Raw genomic sequence first — 24942 nt, 5'->3', positions numbered from 1 at the left:
ACCGATGTTCTACCTATACACAAAACACTTTGCATCAAAACTGGTATTTGTTTGATACTACTGGCAACTTTTAAATGACAGGGCAAGTACCGAATAGAGATGGACGTTAAAAAAATCCACAAAAGCAGAAAACCCCCGAATCATTAAGGATTATTCCAGCAGAGAAGGGAAGACAGAGAAAGCTTGGATGCTCTGATTTTCCAAACTAACCAGAAGACTTTAGTTACGCAGGGCTCACATTAGAAATGCCACATCAGCCTCCAAACCTTCTATTAATACATCGCTCAAAGTTTTATTCACCCCACAATACTGGAAACACACAGGAAGGATAATACCCCCTGACCTAATGTTGGCAAGAACCTGCCTTGGAGCAGAGAGGTGGAGTAGGTGACTGGGAGGCCCTTTCCCACAGACAGTGCCAGGACACCACACAGGCTTCACTCATGGGACTTCTGACACTTCAGAAAACCAGCCTCCTAAACCCCAAAACACCACAGCAGCAGATCCACATCCTGAGAATACCCAAGACACCTAAATTAGCTTCTGCTCTGAAGGAGCTTCCTTCTCCAATAACGAACCCAGGGCTGTAAGCAGACAGACCTCCCACCTTCAGCACTTGCAGGCATCACCATCCACCACGAGGTGCAGCAGCCAAATCCACCACAACCACCAAGAACCCAGTGAGGGACAAAGCATCAAAGCTGCAAACCCATTGTACTCCCAGCAAAACACCAAACTCATGTGACGTTCTCCCTCAAAATATGGAAAAGATTGATTCATAGCTCACACCGAACTGGGAAGTCTGTAAGCACGAAAGGAACTTGGGGTGGAGGGGGGGGAAGTCAAGGCCATGTAAAGTTTCAGTTTTCTGCCAGGGCAGAACTCAGACAGGGAAGCCTTTCTCGCAAACACACCATGCATCATGGACCACGCACGGCACGAAGCCAACGCTGGGCAACGACCGGGCTACGGAGCGGGAAAGGCTTCTGCGGGTTTCAGAGGGCTGTGTGGCGGCACGGGCAGGGAGGAAGGGGGAGAGGAAGGTCTGGTGTGCAGATTTCTGGGCTGCAGGGCAGCCACACACACAGTGATGCTCTCCGAGCCGGCTCCACGCACGGTCTGGAACTGCAAATGCTTCCTCCCAGCCACCGCCGCTTCCCCCTCCCAGCAAAACTGTCACCACACTTTTCCTACTACTGAAAAAGACGCCGTGGCTCCCCCGGTCCCGACACGCTGATAAGAACGGTGGATTTCCCAGATTATTTCAGCCCAAGCTGGAAGCAGAGCTCCGTCTGTAGCTGTGTGTCTGCTGACGACAGCCCACCACCACGCTGCTATTTAACAAGCTGTACGACAGGAAAAAAGCTTGCTGTGGCTTCTGTGGGGCTCTGCGTGCCGCAGCCGACGCAGAATAAAACGAAGCGTGAGTTTCTCCAAGCAAACCGCATGCCCTCTGCCGCAGGCTGCCAGGCGTACGGGGAGAAGCACCGACGTTACCTTCGTCACTTCTGCCTGTCTTGTTTCAGAAGCCAAATTCCCCGTCCAGTTTTCCCATTCCTGGTCCAGTAAGCGGTGCCGTGGGTGCCGGCAGGGTCCCTGCCCACGGCCGTGCCGATGCCAGGAGGCTCACGCCTGGCTCAGCACACTGCCAAGGACCCCGGCCGTAAATACGTAAGAGTAAAGCGTAAAGCGGCCATCCTCTTCCAGGGGACGGCAGGAAAGGTTTGGGCACAACACAGCCCTGCTGCTGGCTTGCCAAGAACCAAATCAAGGTTAATTCTCCACGAGTCTGCAACCCCCCTCTCTTCTTCCTCCATCTCCATCTCCCAAATTACAGCGCTTTTGAAGGTGATCTATTGTATATAGAGACATAGGAATGCATTTACCAAAACGAGTATATTCTTGGATAGGAGAAATTCAATTTTCTCTACAAAGCTATTGTTGAACGTCTCATCAGAGCGGGAGTGATGGAGAGCTGTAAAAACGGGCCTGCTTTAACAGATCGTTTCCATAAGGACATGGGTCCCCACCCTTCAAAAAAAATTGAGAGCCCCTCCTGACTTTGGGCCTAATTAAGTAACAAGTACACGAGGCCTCTTGTAAGACAATTTGTTATAAAGTGATTGCTTAAACACTGGCCGAAAAACGATCCAAGTGAAGAGTACCTGGGGCTGCCTTTCGGCAGCCGACCAGACACGTGCTGCCTTGGGAAGCGTGAGGCTCCACAGATGTCCCCGTCACCGCAGCACGTCCCCACCACGGCTCGCCCAGGAGCCCCGGCATCTTCGAAAAGGCGACGTTCAGACAAAACATATGTGTGGCAAGTTGGGGGAAGAAAACCAGATTCTCTGCCGCCTCCTTGTCTTCCTTAAAAAAGAAAGGTCTGTCTCCCAGCTGCGTGCTGGATTCGCCTGCCTCCCCCGGGCTGAGCAGCCCAACGTGACAACACGGCGCTCGGTAGAAAATCTGGAGAAGGGAAGGATCAAAGTCAGGCTTATTGACCCCGGGGGAGAAAAAGAAAAGCCACGAGTGAAAGGTAGGCTCTTCCCCAAGAGCAGCCCAAAGCCAGTCTGCAAATAGATCGAAATAACACATGAAGGGACCCGTGGAGCCAAGGCTTGGAGCATAAATCATTAGGATACAGGTAGGAATGGTACAACCGGAGTGGTACTATTTATACCTGGTCCCCCAGGTCTGCGCCAGCCTGACGTGGCTGGCACCTGGCAGACAGCACATGTGCTCTCAGCAGGATCACAGCAGGCAAAGGAGATGGTTTAGGTCCTCCCGGTAACACCTCACCAAGCACCACACCACCTGCGAGCCGCAGCCTCGAGAGGTGAGCACAACCAGCTTCTGTCTCCGTGATCCAAGGACTGAACCTTCTCACAAGCCCCAGGCTGTGGGGTGGTAGCCAGCTCGGCAGGCAGCCAGGCCAAGCCCGTGCCCACTGCTCCGGGAGGCAGATGCCAGATGGGAGCCAGCGGAGAGCTGGGCGCCGAGGGGACTCAAGAGCAGGACAGGAGTGTTGGGGCTTGGACAGTCTCGGTGCTTCGTGCTCTGGGCTCGGTCCTTCACCCTACGTACCTGTGCAGTGAATTAGGGCGCAGAAAACGGCTCGACCACGTCCATGTCCGCAAACTGCTTTTACCCCCCAGCCAAGCACAACGGCAAGGGAGACGGAAAACACCAAGAGCTGCAGTTCCCACCCTCCGCACGGTGAAGCCCTGCCGCCTCCCCAGAGCTTCCCACGGACCACGCAGCCTTACCAGCAAGCTCCTACCCAAAAACAGCCTTTCTCTGAGGACCACTGCCTGCCCAGTACTCCCAGAAAACACTGTGGTCTGCGTGCCACAAACCTCGAGCTGGAGGATACGGGACTCATTACTTAAAAACAAGGGTATAACGTGAAATCTGAGTTCACCAGTGGCCTCCTCAGCTGCCCAAGAGGCAGTAACTCCGAGCTCCACAATCTGCAGGAGCAACGCCGGAATTTCAGGGCTTCGTTCGGCCGTTTACCGGCTTAACTGATTGGCATCAGCGGAGTTAAACACTCGGCATCGGAAAGGGGTTTTACAGCCCGCACGCTCCGGGCTGGCTTCGGAGAGAGCATTTCTCATGGCTGGGTACATCCCATCTCCCCTCCGAGCTCTGTTTACCCACGATAGGAGCCCGCTGGTCCGGCTGTGCAAACACCAGCCCGGGCACCCGCCGGCACCCGCACAGTATCGTGGCAACGGGGCTGAAGCCGGCTTTGCAAACTCACAAAGTGTGCAAATTAATTTCATTATCTGCTCTTGCACATCATGAGGAGGGAAAACAAATAACCTGCCTGAAAGTACATTCTAGTAATTATTAACACGGCATAAGTTAACCCCGGAGGGAGTGGGAGGAAAGGCTGGCCGGAGAGGAGAGCTTGGCACTTGCCCGTTCGCTAGAGCGTACAGCACGTCAGTACTTTTTAAATAGAAAACCCAGCCTTATGCCGCATGTTGTTCCCTGTTTAGCCCAAGGATTCTTCCTTTGCTTGGCTGAACCTACACGGCCTCCCAAATGTTTACCAAGTAAAACTGACCATTCACCAGCAAAGCCCTTCACTTCCATTCGCTTTTGCTTTGACGTCTCTCTTCCCCCCCCCGCCCCGCAAACGCTCCGGAGGCACCCACCCCTTCGGCAGAGCTGTCAGGATCGTACACGAAACCTTCTTTGGCGATGACTAAGGCCCAGGTATGCACTGAGAGTTCTGGTTGCTATTTTACTTTAGATTAAAAACATCCTTCAGCTTAGCAGCGATGCTGGTCTGTACCAGTAATCCCCCTCCCACCCACACGCAGGAGAGCAAAAGCTGAGATTTAATACCCCATAGCACACAATAATTTAACCCAGCGCTTCCCAGTATGTCTGGATTACACGACCCCTTCCCCATAGTGACAGGCACAAAACCCACACCGCAGCAAGACATGTGTTTACGGAGCTGGAATTTTTCCTTGTGGAATTTGTGCAATTACCTTAATTTTTAGATATCCTAGTAGCTCCTCTCTCACCCATGACAAAATGGCTATAGATGATAATGAACCCATGGCTCTGCCACAACAGAAGGTCGTCCTGTATATCACACAGAATCACAGAATCTTCATGGTTGGAAGGGACCTTTGAGATCATCGAGTCCAACCATCCTCTGCCAGGAGCCAGAGATCCCTCCCAGCCTGCTCCGTCTGCCTCCACGGAACAGGGCACTTGGAAAACACCTTCTAAGGTGCCTGGTTTGGGAGAATTTGGCTTCATCATGGAAAACTGAGAGGATCTCAGCTTGGAGGAGAGCATAGTAGACCACTACAAACCTACAGCAGGGCTGTGGCAAAGCTCCAGCAAATCTTAAAGCATTATTAGTAAGCCATTAAGAGACACTGTCAAGACAGATAGGCTTTAAGATTACTTTACAAGGCAGTTGTCAGGGATTTCAGGATGCACTGGTTGCTGCAGCAGCTCAATTTTCACTTTAAAAAGACTGTTGTGTGAGTGTTGTTTTATAAGGGACCTCACAGTAATAAGCCGAGATGTTTTTCCCGGTAGCTAACGCAGCCGCCTTTTAAAGCCCTGCCTGGCACCAGCACGAGGTGCCTGCACGCACGCACCGCTGCTCGAGCTGAATTAGTCAGAGCCCCGTTTGGAGGCAGCTCCTGTACAAACCTGCTCTCGGGGAGCGCTCAGCTCCCTGCAGACACAGCCTCGGGATGGAGCAGCCCGACCCAGCAGCACAGACCCACGCCGGGCTCTTCTGCCCCGTCCCCGTGCCCCGGCACGGCCTCCCTCTCCGCTGGGTGCTGCCCCAGGGGCAGTTCACCAAAGCTCCTCAGTCCATACGCTCCAGTCGTCCCTTCCTTCCTATTATTTTTGGAAGGAAAGTGCAGGCTCCGTATCTACCAAACTTGAAATGAACTCCCCAGCGGTTCCAAAAGCTTTTTACTCACCATGTTTTTGAGAATGTCAATATAAATAGATCCACACAGAAATTCTTTCATGTTCTTCTAATGGCTAACGGGCTTGGCGTGCTGCTCTGCAAGTCAGATTACCCTGAAGAGCTCGGGAGCGCAGTGACCTTCAAGGGCTTCCCCAGCCTTCCTTCTCCTCCTGCCCCACCAGAGACCACTAATGAGCAAGGAGAAGAAGCAGCTCAACATGGGACCTATACATTTGTGTCACATCACCACATCTCACTGCCCCTCTATACAGGTCGAGGTCTCCACTGACCGAACCCAAGGGTAGTTTCATGTCCCTCTCTATTTCCAAGCTGTTTCTGTACAACCCATACGCTTTCACAACCTATTTTCACTAAGTAATAGTGCAAGGATTTGAAGTCAAGTCACCCATTCCTTTGGCACTAGCTCTCTGGGTTTGTGTTTTATTTTCTCCTCCCCCCCCCTTCCCTCAGACCTCCCAGAACAGATTTCCCATTACTGCTCTGCACGTCCCCGTCCCACTGGAGACGTAAGTGGCCACATGGTTTTACAAGAATAGCTTTAACCAGCACGTTTAATGCAGATTGCTTTTTTTTTTTTTTAAATTAAAATATCAGCAGTACAGTTTTCCATAGTCTAAGTCAATGTGGAATCAAAGATCATCCGCAATACCATTTCCACTCCCTTCCATTTCAAAGGCACAATAAACACTTCATAGAGCGCAGAGGCAAGACCCTTGTGGCATGAAGGTGGCAATTTTCTGAATTTCTAATGTTACAAAGCACCTTTTTCCAGTTCTGATGGAGCATAATATATTGTCCATAGGCGTGTGTGGGTTTGCAGGGAACGTGGCAGGTCCAGAGCTGGAAACAGGCTCTCCGACCTCCCAGCCCACTTGTCACAGCCGGGCTGGATGGACGGGAGTTGTAGGGTCGGGGCACTTCACCTGGCTGGTTTTTCTCTCCCATCCTTATTCTTTTGCACCTTTAGCACGTGACTCAAGTCTTAAGCTGAGCTTTGTCCTCATTTTAGTGCAAGTTAAACATGCTGCTACCATCAGCCCAAGGGTGTGAGTCACAACCAAGCCGGCACACGGAGCGATTTATTTAAAATTCAAGGGAAAACACGAACACCTCAGTACTGTACAGGTAAAGTCTATCTCTACCCCATCGCTCCGAACTGCTGCTCCGCAGCAGGTAATCTGCTGGGGCAGGCGTGCTCCGAGCCAACAGGGACAGAAACACCGGAGTTGGGAAACATCTCCAGCCCTGCCCATTCCCAGCAGCTCCCACAGGACACGGCAGGGCTTCACTGACTGGTGTTCCCCACCAAACCCACCTTCTGTGCAACAACAGCAAGGAAAACACTTTCATGAGGTCCAAGAGACGAATGGCGAGGAAAACTCTACGGGCAATTACCCCACAACATGCTCTGAAACGCAGTTCCTTCCCAAGCGGTCAGGGCAGGCTCAGGTTCGGAGGGACAGCTTGAATGTAGAAATTATACCTGGCAGAGTTTTATAAAAAATGGTATTACTTACTCATTTTAGAAAACCCTAAAACTCTTCACTATGAAATTTTCCGGCTCTGAGTTCCATAGGCTTACATTTTATTTCAGTGCTAAATTCTCCCATATAACAAAAGGCAAAAAAAAGAAGTGTCATGGTGTCTCTACTCACCTCTGATGGCTACCCTGTAAATCTATGTCCATTAACAAGTCTTAAAAACTTTAAAAGAATAATCTTACTGCAGAGTTAAGTTTGCTGATCATGGTGAGTGGGCCATTACACAAGAGCACAGGTTGCAAACTGTCGTGGCACCTTGTAAAGGTCGGACCCACGTTATTTACTTATGCATTTGAGATGAGGACACGACACGACCCAAGGCATCTCTCATTCATCCCCTTTAAACTGCACAAGCCTCCTCCAGCCTCGTGTCCCCTGTTCTGTGCTTCTACCAGAGTCCCCTGCCTGGGGACCTCACTGTGATATTCAATTCCTACAGCAACGCAGCAAGTCTTCAATATGCTTTTCAGGCTTTCTAATGACTTCCTATCCTATTTTCTTAACAATTATCTGCTTCCCAGTGAAACGATCATTAACTATGGTTTTCGGGAAACACCTCTATGGCTTCTTCCCACTTTCCGTCAGCCATTCCAATGTAACTGCTCACTACCAAGGAGATCAAGGAATTTATCCGGCTTTAAAACATTTTTGCAATGTTTTACGTCCAGTTCTGCCACCAGCCCAGTTTCCCTCTGAGGTGCCTGCACACCACGGCGCAGCAGGCAGCAGTGAGGGGGGGCCACCTGTGTCGCAGCCAGAACAAGAAAGCCGCTGCTGATGTCCAACAGCAGTTCCCGAAACCGTGTCCTGAATTAAGGCCGGATCAATGGGCACTTGGGTGACCGAAATTGCCATTACCACCGTCTGCCTCTGATCGACTCAGCCCCATGCCACAGCAGGCACTCACAGCTCCGCTTGCAAGCATTGCTTTTGTCAGAACCACTGGCTGAAGTCACCTTTGATTCCCCTACCACTTGCCATCTCATTCCAACAAGTGCAATCATTTTCGGGGCCAAACACAGAGCCTGCCTAGGTTGAAAATCCCTCTGCAGTGGAGTTCCTCTGAACTGTGTCATCTCCTGGACTTGTGTTTCTCAGCGGCTGGAGAGGCAGGATGGTGATGGCATACGCCAGCACCACCTTGACACAGCTCCGAGACCCTCTCATACTCCCAGGCTTAGCCCATGGACACCAGCAAGGTCCTGATGCTCACAAGAGCTGTGGCTCAGAAAGGTAGCTCAGCGTGGTGGGACTCGAGGGAAAGGTCTCCAGCCCACACTGCCCGGCTAATTTGTACCTTGCCAGAGGTCAAACAAGCCTTCACAGAAAACAGCACGAGCAACAAGACTCCTTAAAGCCAGATATCAGCTACAACTGGCTAAAATGCCACTTGCTAACAAACCTGCCCAGTGGTACTCCACCGCTGGCTGCTGCACTGTACCAGGGGCCACCAGAGATGGACCTCTGGAGCCTCCTGTCCCAGACATGGGGCCTGTTATATTCCAGACCTTTCCTGAGGCCATCCCAGGCAGCAGAGCAGCCTCCTGCACCTCCCGGCACGTCGGATCACACGGTCCAGCTATTCCAGGACTGCATCGCTCGGTGGCCGCCTCCTGGTGCCCAAGGGGACAGGCCGGATGCATTTCGGTCTCTATAAACCCTTTCACCTTAGAGCCTCATGACTGAGATTGAGAGAGATTAAAAAAGGCTTTTGCAACACAAAGCATAATTGTTTACTTTACGTACCAACCAGCGGATGTAAGGACAAACCGTGCGTTTCCTGATCTCGGTATTTTTTTTGAAAGCAATGGTACATCTCACCGCCTCCGGCCCCCCTCGCTTCACCCCCCGTCCCTCTCCAGCAGATGCTCTGGGCCCCACCGGGTCATTCCCGCAATCTCCGTGCTTTTCTGGGCCCAGAGGTTGCCTAATGCCACCAGCTCCCAGCTCTCCGCGGCCAGATTATCCAAGGCTGAGCTAATCCGCGGCACCGAGGCCGGGCGGCTCGGGGCTGTTTCCCGGGGCACGGCGCTGCCCCGGAGCCGGTTCTGACACGGACACGGGAGAGCTGTTTCCACATAGCACCCGGCATCGGCTAATCCATCCCGCGGGACCAGAGCTGCCGCACGTGGCCCACACGTGCCTGCCCTGCCGGAGTCAGCACATGGACACAGCCTGGGGTACGAGTGTCACACCAGTGCCAGGGCCATGTGGGAACTGACCCCGGTGAGAGGGGCAGAGCTTCCCCACCGCTCCGAGCCCCTGCAGGACCCCTTGTGCCACGCACCCAGCACACCCCGTGATCCTGGGATATATGGGATCATGGAATCATAGAATGGTTCAGGTTGGAAGGGACCTTAAAGATCATCTTGTTCCAACCCCCCCTGCCAGGGATGGGGACACCTCCCACTGGAGCAGGGATATTTTGGTATTGGAGTGACAGCAAAACGTGGCTACGTTGTGCCCTCTACTAGGATGTATGACAGTAAATTAAATGAATCTGGTCTCCTCTGGATCACAGGCTTAACCTTTGGACGAAGAAAACGTGGCTAGAGCCACACAGGAGACACTTCCCCATTAGCCATTTTTCCCTGTTTCTGCAAGGATTTATCTGAGTCTCTGTTCCCCATTTTGTGATGGATTAATTTACTTTGGCATTAGATCAAAAGGTGTTATCAAAGGAGCAAATGGAGAACCATACACTGCTTTCATAAAAGATACAGATATTTCCCAGCGCATCAGAGCTTTGTTCCAGGCTCTCGATGATGACACTTTGCAAAGGTTGCTATAAATTCTGGGATTTTATGCTTACTTCATGCACAGCCTCGACTTACACCTCCTCTGGTAGAAGCTTCTGCAAATTCCTCAAACGTGCGATGTTGTCCTGCGACAGCAATGCAGAAACACCAGCCAAAAAGCTCTCTCAAGGCCTGGTTATCGTGGAACAGCAACCATTTGCTTCCCAGGCAGGTTTGTGAGCTGGTCTTGGGCAATGAGAGCACCAGGACGCTCAGAAAATGTCAAGGAGCACACATTTGGATGCGGACATTGAAGGATCCTGACCTTTCTGCTTCTCCCTGAGCTGCCTCGGTCTAGATCTTGGGATGGTTCCCTCTCCTCAACCATGGCCACCAAACAGCTGCAGATCCTCTGCCAGGCTTTCCCCTGCTCGGGCTCAATTCCCTTGCTGATTATAGAACAGGAAAGTTAAAAGTTTCAGCCTGCTGGATTTGTGCAGGTCAGCCCAAAGAACTCCTTATTTTCTCACATTTTATATTGCCAGAAGAGCATTTAAAAACCATTCTTAACTTCAGGCGAGGACAAAACAGCACCGTTATCACGCCACCAAACAAAACATCTGTTGTGTAGTTGCTAAGGTGTTTGTGATGGTCAGTAACAGTGGACAACGTGCATCGACTAAAAGAATATATGAAAGGTGGCAAAAATAATCTGCTGCAGGTTAATGTTTACCTGTAGCTCTTGGGAAGATGAGCAATAACCCATATAAAGCCCCCAGACCAGGGTGGTGAGAGGGGCTTCTCTCAGGGGAGCCCCTTTTGCTCCCTCCATCAGCTGGCACCGTGTGGTCCCTCTGCTCCACACGGATGGAGGAAGCAAGGACCAACCATTATTTGTAGTGGTTTTCACTTCAAAAAGGACAGGCACAAATAGCTGTGGACATCACCTAGAGCTCCCCTCCATCTACCATGGTTTTTGCAGATGCTCCACTCTTGGCTAAGATGTGAACCGGGAGGTTTTTTCTTGCTTTCTAAAAACTGATTGAGGAGCAGGTTTATTTTAGCCCTGAAACGTGCAGGACGGCCTGGCTGTGCAGGAGGAACAGCTCAGCACTTTGCGGGAGCGGTACACGCAGCGGCGCACAGACACCCAGCAAACCGCATTGATTAGGATGGGGCTCTGCATACTAATTTACATTATAACTGTTCCACCCCCATTGTATCAGGGCCGGTGAATGGCGGCATTGTCTCAGGGCAGGGCATTCTTCATACCAGGCCCCTGCAAATGGGAGCCCTGGCGCTACGTAATAACAAAAACAAAATCTCAGCAGAAGTCCATTAGCATCCAAAGGGCAGGAGCCTGAATGCATCAGAAGAATTCTTTGAAAAGTAAGAGTGAAACGAATGTAATAAAATGCTACTATTAAGTGATGCTCATTGTCCAAATTAAACCATCAGAAGGAAAGACCTTGACTCCCAGAACGTATTCAGCGCAGCACATGCTGCAGAGCTCGGGAGCAAGGCTATTAAGAATTATAAGCCCTGGACTTGTCCCAAGTATGGATTACTTGATTTCTTCATGAGAGCACTTGATCCCATGGAACTATATTTGGATTCCCAGAATAAAAGCTCAGATCTTCAGGAGGGCGTGCACGGCTGCGCACCCCACGCACGTGCAAATCCCCACTTCCACCACACCAGCAGGCCAGGAACTGTGGGAGCTATTAAATGCCCCAACACGGGAGCAGGTTAAAGGCAGACGAGAGCCCACCACTCTTCAAAGAGAGAAGACAGAAGACTTTTCTAGAAACAGCAAAACAAGTGCAACTTTTCCCTCTTTCTGCAGATGTTGGGAACGTGGTTGGCACAGCAGCTCTGATAAACGCAGACCTTTCTGATCAAGCAATGCTTGTGCTCCTCCAAAGCAGGGGAGAAACCACAGATTTCTCTACTACAGCAGAACATGCAATGCCATTTTGGAGTTATGAGTTGGTTTGCTGGTTCATTTATTTAAGGTACAATTCCTAAAACTCTTATGTACTAAGATAAAACCTCAGCTATTTGTTGCTTCTTTAGTTTTTCTATGGCCACAGCAGATCAACAGCCTCCAGGAGTGTCCATGCAGTGGCCCTGAACCCTGCCAGCCAGAGGAGCCAACCCTGGAAGTGGCTCTCTTGGCTTTGCCGCAGTCGGTGGCCCTCGCCGGGGTCCTGCGCTCTGCAGCAGCTGAACCAAATCAAAGGGACAGGACGGTCCTTCTCCTGCCCAGGCCCCTCGCTCCCAAAGCCAGCCCACAAAACTCACCTCCTGGGTTTCAACACCTACTCAGCTCCATGTCTGCAACCTACCACCCAGCTGCCATCTCCCTTTCCCAGAGGAGTCAGTGGTTAATTCACACGCCACATGTACCTGGGGCTCTTCCCCACCTACCTCCCGGACTTCTGCTGCTTCAATCCTCTTTTTACCCCTTCGCTGATCCCGGAGCCCAGGACCATTGCGGGGACAAAGCACAACACGCTCCCACACACCCGCACAAGCAACAGTACGAGGAGCAGCAGGCAGGTCAGCCACTCGCACTACAGTAACACGTCTCAATGCACCTATTTTTTCTTAAAAAAAACCAAAACCTATTTTCTAATTTTACTGAGCCTTCAAGCTCTCGCCTTCGGTGACAGCCCCGGTCCGCAGGCACACAGCTGAAAGAGCAGGATGCTCTGCCCGTCCTCCCAGCAACCTGGCCGCCGTGTGGTTGCAAAGTTCTCAAGAACATTGTTAGCAGGGGCTCACTGGGTGAGGAAAGAAGAACATCAAAGCAGCCAACTCCAAGCGAGTAGTTTGCCAAGAGCAGACGGGCTGCCCCAACCAAACCTGCCAACTTTCCTTCTGGTTTAGAGCATTTTTTCCTCTGGAGACTTATGAGATGGGCTCCAGCTCTTACAGCTCACACCAAGTTTCAGTCTAGAAAGCATTTTCCTGTTATACTGTGCACATGCTGCCGTTCCTGTGTCGCAACGAAGTAAAGGGCTCACCCCTACATTTTACAGCGTTATGGGGCTGGTGGGTCACGAACAGATACTCATCCGAGCTGCTCCATACGGGCAGCCCCTTGGGAAGCCACTTGCTGTGCCAGAAGCTGAGAGGTGGGCAGAAGGCGGTAGGCAGAAGGAGCCCGGCATGCTCCAAAGGTGCTGGGCTGCTCAAGAGAGAGGGCAAAGCACAAGCATCTTGTTTAAAAGGCAATAGATACGACCAATCCTCCCGCTGCTTTTCTGCACATTAGCCTGGCCCCAGAACAGCACAACAAAGTCACCCAAACATCACTGTCACATTTTTAATGTCATTCTTGCAAAAGGAGAGCCTAGGAAAGAAAAAAAAATCCACGTGAAATGAACCCCAGAAAATTAGAAGGTTGGGAAGTGTGAATATTTTATATAAGCAGTACAATTTAGTAGTCAAGGGCCTCCTGGAAATACAGTTGTATTAGAAAATTGCAGCCTCACCGCAGCGTTTCCCGTACCACGCTCCAGCACAGAATATTTCACTTAGTTTCTTTTCTGTATCGCCTCATGAACCCTACATGTGGACATTTCAAAACAATGCCGCCGCGGTGCCCCGACACACAGGATCTGCATATCAATGTCCTCCCGGCCCCTTCAACTCTGCAGAGAAAGGCCGTAATCTGGGTTTTGTTCCCGGCCTCTTGGCCCCATGGAGCAGGAGCCGGGTTATGCCACCTCTATTCACCCTCCCCAAGCCCTGGGAACATCTTTGTAGCCCAGGACAGGAAAGCTGGGGGAGAAGGAGGAGCAAGGAAGGGGGCCGAAGACAGCTCGGAAGCCAGGCTCGGTGGAAGGACGATGCGCTGCATCAAACTGTTTGCTCTCCCTCTTCACTGGAAACCTCCAAGGGGATCGATACGGACCCTGCACGTGGGAATCCACGCAGAGAGACCACAACCACCCCCAGCCGATTCATCCAAAACAAGTCACTTCTTGAAAGAAAAGGCCCCTCCAGAAATTACAGGAGTCGGTGCATTCAAGCAGGAGGAGGAACGTTCAGCAGCGCATGGACTGGGCTGTGCATGGACCAGCTTGGGCAGGCCACAGGGGACACCCTCCAGGGAAGGTCCCCACAGTGCCCCCAGCACAAACACGCTCCAGACCCACGCAGGGGAGTGTTTTATAGAATCATTTAGGTTGGAAAAGACCTTTAAGATCATCAAGTCCCGCAACAGACCCCGGTTCACCCTGCGAAGGGACAAACGCGTTTCAGATGATCCAAGTGCTTTTGCACACCCCTGACCCAAGGGTTTCTCCCACAATCAGTCATTAACATGATTTATATTTTATGCTAAAATTAGCTACCCAGGGATGTGCTCCCCACAGCAGTGCTGGCACACCCGTTCCATCAGCCAAACCTCCTCGTTCCGGTGGGGGACAGGAGCTGTAAACGAGGTTTTACTTCCGTAGATGAACATCTTCCTTCCTGCTGACCAAGTCCAACCTCCACCTGCACCCGGAGAGAGCCCCCGAAGCAGAGACCCAGGAAGGGAATGAGAAGAACCATCTTTTCAGCCCTGGTCCTTGCAAAACCACAGGCTGCACCGCGACTCACACACAGCTGTTTGCCGCGCGTGGCTATTTTTGCACAGCCTATAGAACAAAAATATAGGTAGCTATATCAGGTGAATGTTTGCACTGCTTCACGGTGCGATGACAGCCAAACTAGGTCAAGCCTGAGCCAGTATCCTTTAAAAAAAAGGGAAAGAAAAAAAATAATCAGTGGGAGAACAGCGAGCTCCCAGGGAAGGGAATGTTTGCTGTCATCTAAGATACTTACTGAGCACTAGATGACTGGGGAAAAAAATACATATACTTGTCCACATTTTCCATAGTTTAAATGGTAGATTTACTATTATTATTTTTTTTTTTTTTTAGAGGACACCGAAGTACCTTGGGCTGTAAAGATTATTTCATACACATTTTAAGCACCCTCTTAAACCTAAAAGATGTTTTCACCTATAACGCTCTTAAAATGTAACCTGGTAGCCCGTTCTTGGTGCAGGCTGTGGGCAACTTTATTGTATTTCATGGTTTCTCCGCCATGAATAAAAGCTATTCTTCTGCTGCACTGAAAGCAGGAGCCCGGCAGGTAACAGGATCCCGGCCCTGCCGGTAAAGGCAACTTGATACCGTTCTCTAAAAGGGGAGAGGGAGGTAAATGACTTTAATTTCTATTAGAGAGGGCAGACTCCCACTGGAGAGAGGGTCTTTCTGTTGGAGCACATCGCACTACGCAAGCTGGACGCCTGAAATGGAAAACATGGAAATGGAGGTGGCGGGCGGCCGTCTCCTCTCGGGAGGGATTTCTGCTCAGCCGGGAAGCGGCTAGACGTACGGTCTGGTGTGTCCCAGTCACTGTGATGGTCTCGGGACAGTTCCCAGTTGAACGTGACCACTGAACGGGAGATTGGGCAACCCCTTGGCTGCAAAGCAACCGCGCTGGGGCTGCAGCCCAGGGTTTTGCTCTTTAAGTTTTACCCAGCGATGGGACAGGCTACAAGACAGAAGTCCTGCCCCTGGATTGCCACCTCCTGCCTCCCAAACCAGCTGGCAGAGGAAAGCCCAAACGTTCTAACACCGCACAGGCCCATGGAAATTAGGAACTGGGTAATTTTAAACGCTTTCTCGGTGAAAAACGTTCTCAGACTTAGCTGAACGTGCCAGATAAAGCCTCTGTTCCTGTAAAACCTGATGTACGATTACCAGTCAAGGCCAACGTATTTACCCTAAAATTGGGTAATATTGTTTTATGGTTCTTAATAGTTCAAACTGACAATGCACCGCTCTGAACAGACGCTGCCGAGCAGTTTCTCAGCCTTTCATCAGGACTGCGTAGGCGTTGAATTCTGGAGCTAATCACCTTAGCAACGGCTCTAAACATATGTGCAGTGACATCAGCTGATTTCTGAAAGCTGTAAATAGAGGATAATAGCACGAAAAAATTCTGGATTAAAGCCAAGACCTAAAAAACATACTATTAAAACACCGCCTGTAATTCAATGTATGCAAACTTGTTTGCATCCCTGCTCCCCAAAACCTGTGTAATTACGCACCTACCAGCACAACTGGTGATTGTCCCACTGCAGCCTACTCTCAGTCTCAGAAATTTCCCAGGAAGAAGGATTTAATAGAAATCCTTCTTTCAAATTTTATTGTAAAAAGCCTGGAGAAAAATCCGCAGATAACCCTACACAGCAGGAAGTAAGGCTAAAGGAGACCTGCTCCAACCTACAACCCTGTGTTTAAAGCCAATGACTAATAACCTCAGCTTAGGAGACTTATTTGTAAATAAGAAAATAAACAATGTGCTCACGGGCTTTATCACTGACTCATGCAGGAACTATGAGCAGGAACTGTGGCAAACTCTGCCTCGAGGACGTGCTGCCAGGCCCGTGCACTTGGTAAAGAAGAGTTAAAGCAGCATCAGGCACGAACACGCAGGAGGAACCCATTTCTGGAAGCCCCTGCTGGCGAGCAGACAGCGTGAAAGGGGCATATTCTGAATTACCTCATGTTTGGTACCTCATTAAGATCTTAAACTGTCCGTTTAGGGAGTCCCTCAATCAGCCATCAGCGTAAGACATGAGGACAATATACTTTTTGTTTTCCTTGTTTCGTTGTGACCCATATTTCTGAGGTCTGTTGTGCAGGATGTGACCCGGCCGGCTAAAGAAACCTTTGCAGCGCCTCCATGTTAAGCTGCCACGCTGAGAGGGAGAGAGAGGAGAGAGGAGAAATGGGCTTAATAGGATTTTCAAATGTCAAAAAATATCTTTAGCGGGCCCATTTACGCAGAGTCTTAGCACTGGCTGAACTTGAAAGCAAAATTTGCTGTGCGCAGAACACCGCTTGCATGCTAAGCGGGCCCGAGGAACGCTGCTCCTGCAGCACAAAGCCACCCGGCTCCTTCGCCCTCGCCTCTGGACGAGCAGAGAAACGCAGAGTGCCTTCTACAGCAGGGCCAGGAAGGTGCTGGGGGGCTCAGGGTGCTGGAGAGGGGGGCTCAGCATCAGCACCCACTGTGTGCCACCCCTGCCTACAGAGGTCCCTTGGGTGCAGCACGGGGAGTGCTTCAAGCCAGCCCCCCGGAGCCCGGTCCATGGCACGCTGCAAAGGGACCGGCACATCAAGCTCATCTTATTTGTGAAGCGCCCTGCATTAAAAATAAAAATTAATAAGGCTAGGGAAACGGAAAATGCAAACTTGACAGCCGCATCAGAAGAAGGATGCAGCACGGAGCCAGAAGCAAGAAATTCCCCCTCCTTTCTTCTGTACAGGGTTGGGTTTTTTTTTCTCTGTCAATTAGAGTTGCAAGGAAATTCAGTGAATTGAGATCAGCAGTGTTAATCGTTATTGCATTTGAATTTAATTAGCATTATTTTTTAACTACAGGTAATTTACAGTGCCTCACCTAAATGTGGAAGTCGGGTAGTGCCTTCTGTTCACTAGAAAAACCACCGCACCAAAGATAATCCTGCTATTTGCTTTATGCCTTTAATTTCTGTAATCCATGGTTACCCGTTCCAGCGAGACTGCCATGGTTACTCCCCGGCTCCCTTCATCAAAGGCTCCTGTGTGCGTCTGGCTGGAGCGACGGCTCTTCTCCCGAGATGCTAAGAATAGCAGAACCCCTTTTCCCGGGCGCCGGGTAAGGTGAGACGCAGGGGAAGGATGAAGTTTCTGGGAACGGCGGGGGGAGAAGGGGATGGTGCAGGAGGGGGTCGGCCAGCGCGGGGACCCGGCCGAGGGACGTCCCACGCAAGGGGGTGCAGCAGCATCTCCTACTTTCTGCCCTTCTTCTGCTTGCACGAGCAGAGGCTTAGGCCTCAGCAGATCTCTAGGATGTCTGTTTGGCATCTTTACCATCTATCTCATTTTTTTTGGAAGTCCCCCTCTGCAGCTCTTATCAGAGTTTGTGTATCTCAGAGCTTTCAAAGTCAAATTCGGACCCTAAAATTCTGGCTCAGCACGAGAACCACCATCCCCGCAGGTACAGCCAGCGCATCTGTGGGGCCAGGCTCTTGTCTGGCCACAAAGTGACCTGTCACCATCACTCCAGAAAATGACCGATTCAAAGAGTCATGTTGTTATGAAGGAGACACGCTGAACAGTATCTCTTACTGAGCTGGTTTCCCATACAAGCATCCCTTCTCCAGCCAGCTCTCCAAACTGGAGCTGGCCAAAATCTTAAAGCATTTGGAATGCTTTTGCCAAGCCGTACATCTGCAGGAGGTAACGGAGATGCTGCCGAGCCGGAGGAAGGAAAGGCAGAGTCCTCGGGATGGGAGGAAGGAACCCTGGCACTGCTGAATCGCTGCTCCCGGGACGTGGGACCTCAGAGCAGCGATGCTCCGGAGGGATGGCTGCTTTGGAGGGACCGACCGACTGAAGAGTTGCCAGGTAGTGAGATCGCCCTGCAGCCCAACCGTCTGGCAGGACCAATGGACAGTTTAAAATATTTTACACATTACTGCCCTATAAAAGCCTTCCTACACCCAGAACATTTGCCAATCTAAGTTGGTAACACCTCAGACCTTTGCAGGGATACACATGCTCAGCAGCTGGAGGCAACAAGCATCACCTCGTCATCTGAAGGCTTTTTCCTGATGACCACAAGGTCCCATCAGAAGCACGTGCGACGCTGAGATGCTGATGCAGCCCAGCACCCATGGAAAACACCTTCCTGGACTACAGCCTGGCCTGCCTCCTGCCAGGTCCCTCTGCAGGGCAGCTTGTGGGTGCTGTGCTCGCTCTTACGGTATTGGTGGGAGGTAGGCAAGAGACTGCCTGTCCCCAAGAAGGGCACAAAAAGGCTGGTGCCAGCATCTTCATGGGCCTTACAGCCCATGGCCTCGCACCAGAGGAGCCCAGGAGGGATGGGACATGGACACCTCGCCTCCCAGCAGGAGCTGTGGCCACTGCCTGGCCCAGGCAGCCCTGAACCTCAGAAGCCGTGACCCAGACCTGTACTCGCCTGGAAGGAGCCACGGCTTAACTGTATGGAAAACCTGATGTTCGAGGACAGCTAAGAAACCTCAGAAAAACCATACAAAAAGCACATACATTCAGCCTCTTTTCAGAGACCTGTGCCTTTAAAAGCAAATGCTCAACCCCCCTATGGAAACTGGCGCACACGTGCCTGGAGATAAACAACATCATGGGACAGGTAAGCTAGTTACTCATGATTTATCACACCATCTCCCCATCTAATTGCATAGCTAAATGGTCAGTCATTTTAATCCACCCTAAGCAGCTTATGCTTTCTTACGCCGCTCTGCGACATTGCTCACTTCCTGATTTGGAAATAATAATTCTTTAAGTCTGGCTGTGGAAGGTGTGAAAACCACGGTTTTCACAGTAACCCTGCACAGATTTTGAGACTTGTGAGATGCACACACAGGACAGATGTCTCCTGGGAGAGGGTCCCGAACCTCTACTTCATACTCAGCGTTGAGCAAAGCAGAGGATTTTTTGTGAGGGATCACAGAAGGAATTTTACAACCAGATGCAAGCCCTTGGTGCCAGTGCCTGTAATGTCAAAACGTGTTTCTAATCGTACCTTGAATCATACCCTTAGCCAAAATCTGTTTCTTATCTTCTTTCAACAAATTAAGCCATCTCCTGCGATACCGCAGGTCCTTGCTCCCTGCTTTCCCATAATCTCACTCATTTTTTCCCTACCAACAGCTCTCCGGTTGGATTTCTCCATTTACTCACCACTAACTTAACAGGAGCAGGGCAACCCCAATCTGCCGAATTTCTGGACAGTTTTTGATGGCTGCAGACTCTAGTGTAGCAGTTATATGATTATTTTTTTTTTTTTTTAAATTGTGCTTTCAAAATCCTTGGAGACCCACACAAAAGGGGATAAGAAGCTTCAAGGGTCCATCAAAAAAAGTGTCCCCTCCCGACCCTACAGCCTGAAATAGTCAAAGCACATTTTAGCTTTTCCACACAAATATGTGGATAAGCAGAGGTTACAGAACTTTAATCCAAAGACTTCGGGGAAAGAAATCAGGTTTTGGGTTACATCAAGGTTTTTTCACCGCTCGAAAGCTGCAGCCGATGAAAGTGAAAGCTCTCGCACGCTGCCGCTCACGGAAACGGCCGCAGCCAAGGGGATTTTTCTGACTTGCAACACCGGAGAACTTTACCCCCACAAACTACCCGTGAACTTAGGCCAATGACCCCAAGTCAAGCTTCAAAAATCATTCCAGATACCGAAGCAGATCAAAAGTCACGAGCTGGAACCGCCTGCCTTTGATACCCTAAACCCCCGTCACCGATACTGGGCGAGACCGTGGGGGCTCAACTCCTCCCGCCAGAAATTTTCTTTAGCTTGATACAAAATTTATTTTACCGTATGTAAAATTCATTTGTGTAGTTGCACACCCCGGTAGGCTTGAATGGGGCGAAGGAGTATTTTCAACTCCCAGCGCAATTTATTATTTAAAAGCAGTAAAATTACATTGCTGATAGGAGAGCCCGGGCTGGGAGCGGGGGTGATGTAATGGGTCCTGCAGCCCCGCTGGCTGGATGAACCTGCTGTACATTAACGTGCTGGCCGGGGTGGTTGCTCCCATCAATTATTTATAGTCTTCTGGCGCGCAGCCTGGAGAGGGTCACATCGCTGAAAGCTAACTTTATCTTCATTGTTCCCAGCCTCCTGCCCAGCTGTCACTCCGCTCGCTAATTTAATACACCCAGAGCGGTGTGAAAGGATGCAGGGCTGCTGGTTTGGGTCTGTCCCTCCCCAGGCTGGAATAGGAAGGTGGGCTCTTTAATGAGAGCTGGTGGGGTCTCAATCATCCTCGTTAAGGTGCTGACTTGGCTGTTTAAAAAAATCTGCGTTTGAGACTTCCCCCGGTCGCCGCGATGACCAAAACACGGAGCGTTTAAAGGCAAGCTCACGGCGCGCTTCGGCGGGGTGAAAGGTGGGACATCAGCGATGTGACGGGGTTCTCCATGTTTTCCTATGCATCATGGCAAGAGCTATTCAATAATGTATGTAAATATGAGGGGAAAAGAGAAAACTCACTTCAGTTGTCCAGGAAAAAAATTTAAAAAAAAAAGAAATAATAATATTTTTTTTAAAAAAAAAAGGAATGATCTCTCATAGGTTTTTATTTCAGCTACAAACTGAACGTGCGCAGCCACCGTCTGATTCACCCATATTTCACCACCGCAGCAAGGAAGGGACAGTGTCCCATTGTCCTGGCCCATCAGGCAGAAGCAGCTCTCAAGGCTTTGTCCCTACAGCTCCCCAGCACGGCTCTCCCACTGTTAGCCCACAAAATCTACCATCACCACTTTTCAGACCTCTGAAATACGCTCTTAAACACGCTGTTCATTTGGCCCAGTATCTACATGAAAGCTACTCAATTCCAACATGAGCTGCTTCAGGGTCTCCACCGCTGCAAGAGACAATTCCCTAGGAAATCACCCTGGCAAAAGTCAGGTACAGGATGATGAGCTGCTGCTTTGCAGCTCCTGTGCCTGGTCCTATCCCGTTGACCAACAGGATTCACATGTCCCATGTATGCTGCATCAAATATCTGCCTCAGGTCTCAAAAAGTCAATTCCAGCTTAAATAATAAGGCATTTTTCAAGTCTTGCAAAGCCAGGAAAATAACCTGAATGTGGGACCACCTGGCTTATTTCAAACAACAAAAAGTAACCAGGTTTGGTTTAGACGCACAAAACAATTCTGATGATCATGTCTGAAAACAACGCACGGCAATTTCATGAAAAACACAACATTTGCACAAAAAGGAAGTTGTTGAAGAAGAAAACACGGCCCCAGAGGAAGCAGGTTCATTCTTCTGCAGCACAAACATGGGCCCAGCAGCGGCTCCTGCCGTGGCACCACCGGGGCCGGCACCCTCCGGCACAGCACCGCCGTCAGCACCCAGCTCCGGGAGCTGAGTGGGGGAAATCTCGAATTCAACACAGACCCCCAGGCCACACACGGGTTAAGCCACAGGCAACAGCCAAACCATTTCACTTTAATGCGATTCAAGCAAACGCAAGATAGAAAACTGTAATTAATTAACCTTCGATCAGTGAAAATCAGCAGCAAGCATTTTCTGCACTAGGCAAACTGGGAGAATTCTGCCCAAAACTCCAAAAGGGGGGAATCGTGACAACCGCGGGAGGAAGAAGCTGGTTCTCGTCCTAGAGCCAGCATCACCGTGGGAAAACAGGTTTTGAGCAGGAGCCGAGACTGGAGCGTGCAGACCACGCGCTGCTCCCACCGCACAGGCATCTTCAGGGCCTTCAGATCCTCTCCGAATCCAGGATTATTTCCATGGCAACTATCTGGAGAACTTATTAAGTAAAAAAAACAAGAACAGTTTGAACACACAGAACCTACATTCGTAACGTACTAGCTGACTAAATTAGCAGCGCTAAGATTTTTAGTAATCAAAATAGATCATGTTCTAACAACTCAACCTTCCCTTTGCCACAGCTGAAAAGAAAAATCTGATAGTAATACCAGTGTGGGGGGAGGAGGGGGAATTATAGGTTTTCTAAGACCACAGCCCTATATCAAGCCAAGCCTTATCCCATTCAAGCGGTTCAAGAGATATTATTTTAATATCTGACAGTTCAAGTACTGTTAAACAAGGCTGAGTTTCCAAGAGATGATAAATGTCGTTGCAAGGTACCTACTACAGAACCAAAAAGATGACTATCACATGACACAAAGCCATTATCTAGTACAAAAACTCACCGAATCGCCTCAAATTTGAACACAAAACCCAGCATGATTTGTAACCCTGGCCTTCCAAGCTTTGCGTAGTACCGGGTATAACTCGCCTGCCCGCTGCCAGCCCAAAGCTGTCCCACGCATGCTGGAGAATTCCACAGACACGCAATATCCCACTTGATCCCAACCAGACCCCTCGTGCAGAGTGACCCAGCAGTGCCAGCGTGGGAAGCAACTGGAGCCAGCTGCATTCTTGCACTCATCTTCCTCAATTCCCTCAAGCATTAGGTTAAACAGAAGTGGAAAAATCAGTGGTCCTTTATCATATTTAGCTTGAAAGATTCATGAGTTTGGAGTATTTGCTCTGAGAAAGGGCAATTTGCTTATTAAAGCTAATTTCAAATAAATTAAAAATTAGCAAAACCTGTTATTGCAACACTGAAAAGGATTCATCTGTCTCGATTTGATTATTCTGTAACTGAATTCCTGTTTCCTTCCAGGATGGATCTGCCAATGAGCAGAGGAGGCACAACAGAGCGCTCGGGAACGTTCATAAATGAAGGGATATGTTTCTGCCTCCAGCAAGGAGCATGGTCCCAGCTACACACATTGACTGGAAGACGGCAAGGGGGGACGGGGACACGCCAAGCATTAGGCTCACACAGCCCCACAAGAAGACGCAGGACCCAGCGGCGGGGTCTGAGAAGCCCATCTGGGAGCAGAGGCACGAGAAAGCTGAGCAGCTTCCTCCACCCCAAACCTGCAGGAATTTAGTGGCTCCCTCGGTGGTGACTGCCTTGCAGCAGTGACTACGGTTCCTCCTCCTAAGCTCAGGGATGAGTAAATTACCAAAGTTTTGCCAGCACTTGAAAACAAACGCTGCCCTAGAGTTTCATACCAGCAATTCAGAATGAGAAGTAAGTCTCAACAGGAATGATTTTGAAAGTGCTTTAAAAAAAAAAAAAAAAAAGTGGTTAAATGAACTGTTGGTTCGGTCACTAAGTCCAGCCAGGGAGATTATATGCATTATTGATTTACCTTAGAACAACTTGGGAACTCATTTCCAATGGTTTCTAATGGAACCTGGATTTTCTCAGTCCTAATCTGCCTCGTGAGGTTGAGCCTCCTGCAAGGAAATACAATACCACAGCATTAAAATGGCAGCTGTCAGATGCACAACAGCCCCATTCATTTAATGAAGATAGCGCAACGGTGATAGGGATTTTTAAAGGCTACTCCAAAAGGCTTCCTTTGCAATTAAAGAGAGTGGCGAGAAGATGGTGGGGAGAATGGCCTTGTGAGCGCCTGGAGAGAACGGTGCAGACCTGCAAGTCTGGGGATTTACAGAAAACAAAGGCAGGTTATGAAAAGTTTATTTCTGAAATATCAGCTTGCGCGCACTATCTGTAGCCCTTCCAGAAGCGATGCTGATTAGCGGTTTGAGCAGAGAAGTGGCAGTTTTGAACCTCAGCTCCCCTTGCCTACTCAGCCACAAACGTACAAAACATTTGGGCAAGTCAGTTTTTTCAACAGCCGCAGCTGTACGAGGCGCAGAGTAATGCTTTGCTTTCTATTCTTAGCAAAGCACGGGATGGAGACAGCAAAGCATATGTACAGCCAGTAAACAATTCTTCCGTATGATAATCAAAGCCGTTTTAAAATAGTAAATTCCCATCCGAACAAATTAAGATCTTTATGAGGGTGCACGAGCACCAGCCCCCATTTGCAGAGAAAAGGAAGCCGGCTTGTGGCAATTTCGGCACAGGAACAGGCCATCTCACGAGGAAACAGGCACCGTAGCCTTCCCCCCAATCTCACACCACCCAGCGGGACTCGTGGTGTGAAGGATCAGGCCATGTCCCAAGGACCAAACCCACACGGCTCCGGAGCAGGACACCCCCAATCTCTGCAGTCCAAGACTGGGAACATACCACGCTCCCCAAACCCTCCTGCTGGGTGTATGGGATGGAAGTGGGGATCAGGGGAACCCTCGGGCCTCGAGAGCTGGGGAACTGGATTTTGACTCGGACAACACACCGTCAACCCTCAACCTCTCTGCTTCAGCAGCAAAAGCTTCTCCACTTCAGGAAATGCTTTTTCCTCAACGCAACGCAGGCTCAGCCTTCTGAAATGCTCATCTGGGTTTTTTTTCTAACAGGTGAAAAGAGTATTATTCCTTTATGTACCCAAAGCTAAAAGATTCTTCTCAACCCTTACGGAAAAAGGCTCCTTTAATACAAAACCATGTAGGGAATATCATAGCCCCAAAGGAGGCTTCCAGAAAGGTGTGAGCACAGAAAACAGAAACTGGTAGCAGGAAGGAAATTGTAACATTAGCTACAGCCTTTGAATGCACACGCGGATCTGCATCACCGAACACCAACAGTGAGCAGAATATTCAGTGCCAAAGAAC

General features: G+C 50.0%; 1 protein-coding gene across 1 annotated transcript in view; it reads right to left on the bottom strand.

Moving 5' to 3' along the window:
• ANKRD11 (ankyrin repeat domain containing 11) overlaps positions 1–24942 on the bottom strand; it is a 160749-nt gene that overhangs the window by 50399 nt on the left and 85408 nt on the right. The window contains exon 3 of the mRNA XM_074158206.1: positions 23568–23655. The gene's annotated coding sequence lies outside the window, so the exon portion shown is untranslated. The remainder of the gene's footprint in view (positions 1–23567; positions 23656–24942) is intronic.

The sequence above is a fragment of the Numenius arquata genome, chromosome 13, assembly GCF_964106895.1.
Source record: "Numenius arquata chromosome 13, bNumArq3.hap1.1, whole genome shotgun sequence".
NCBI classification, from domain to species: Eukaryota; Metazoa; Chordata; class Aves; order Charadriiformes; family Scolopacidae; genus Numenius; species Numenius arquata.
The sequence above is the reverse complement of the archived record's forward strand: the minus strand, read 5'-3'. Positions and strand labels throughout refer to the sequence as shown.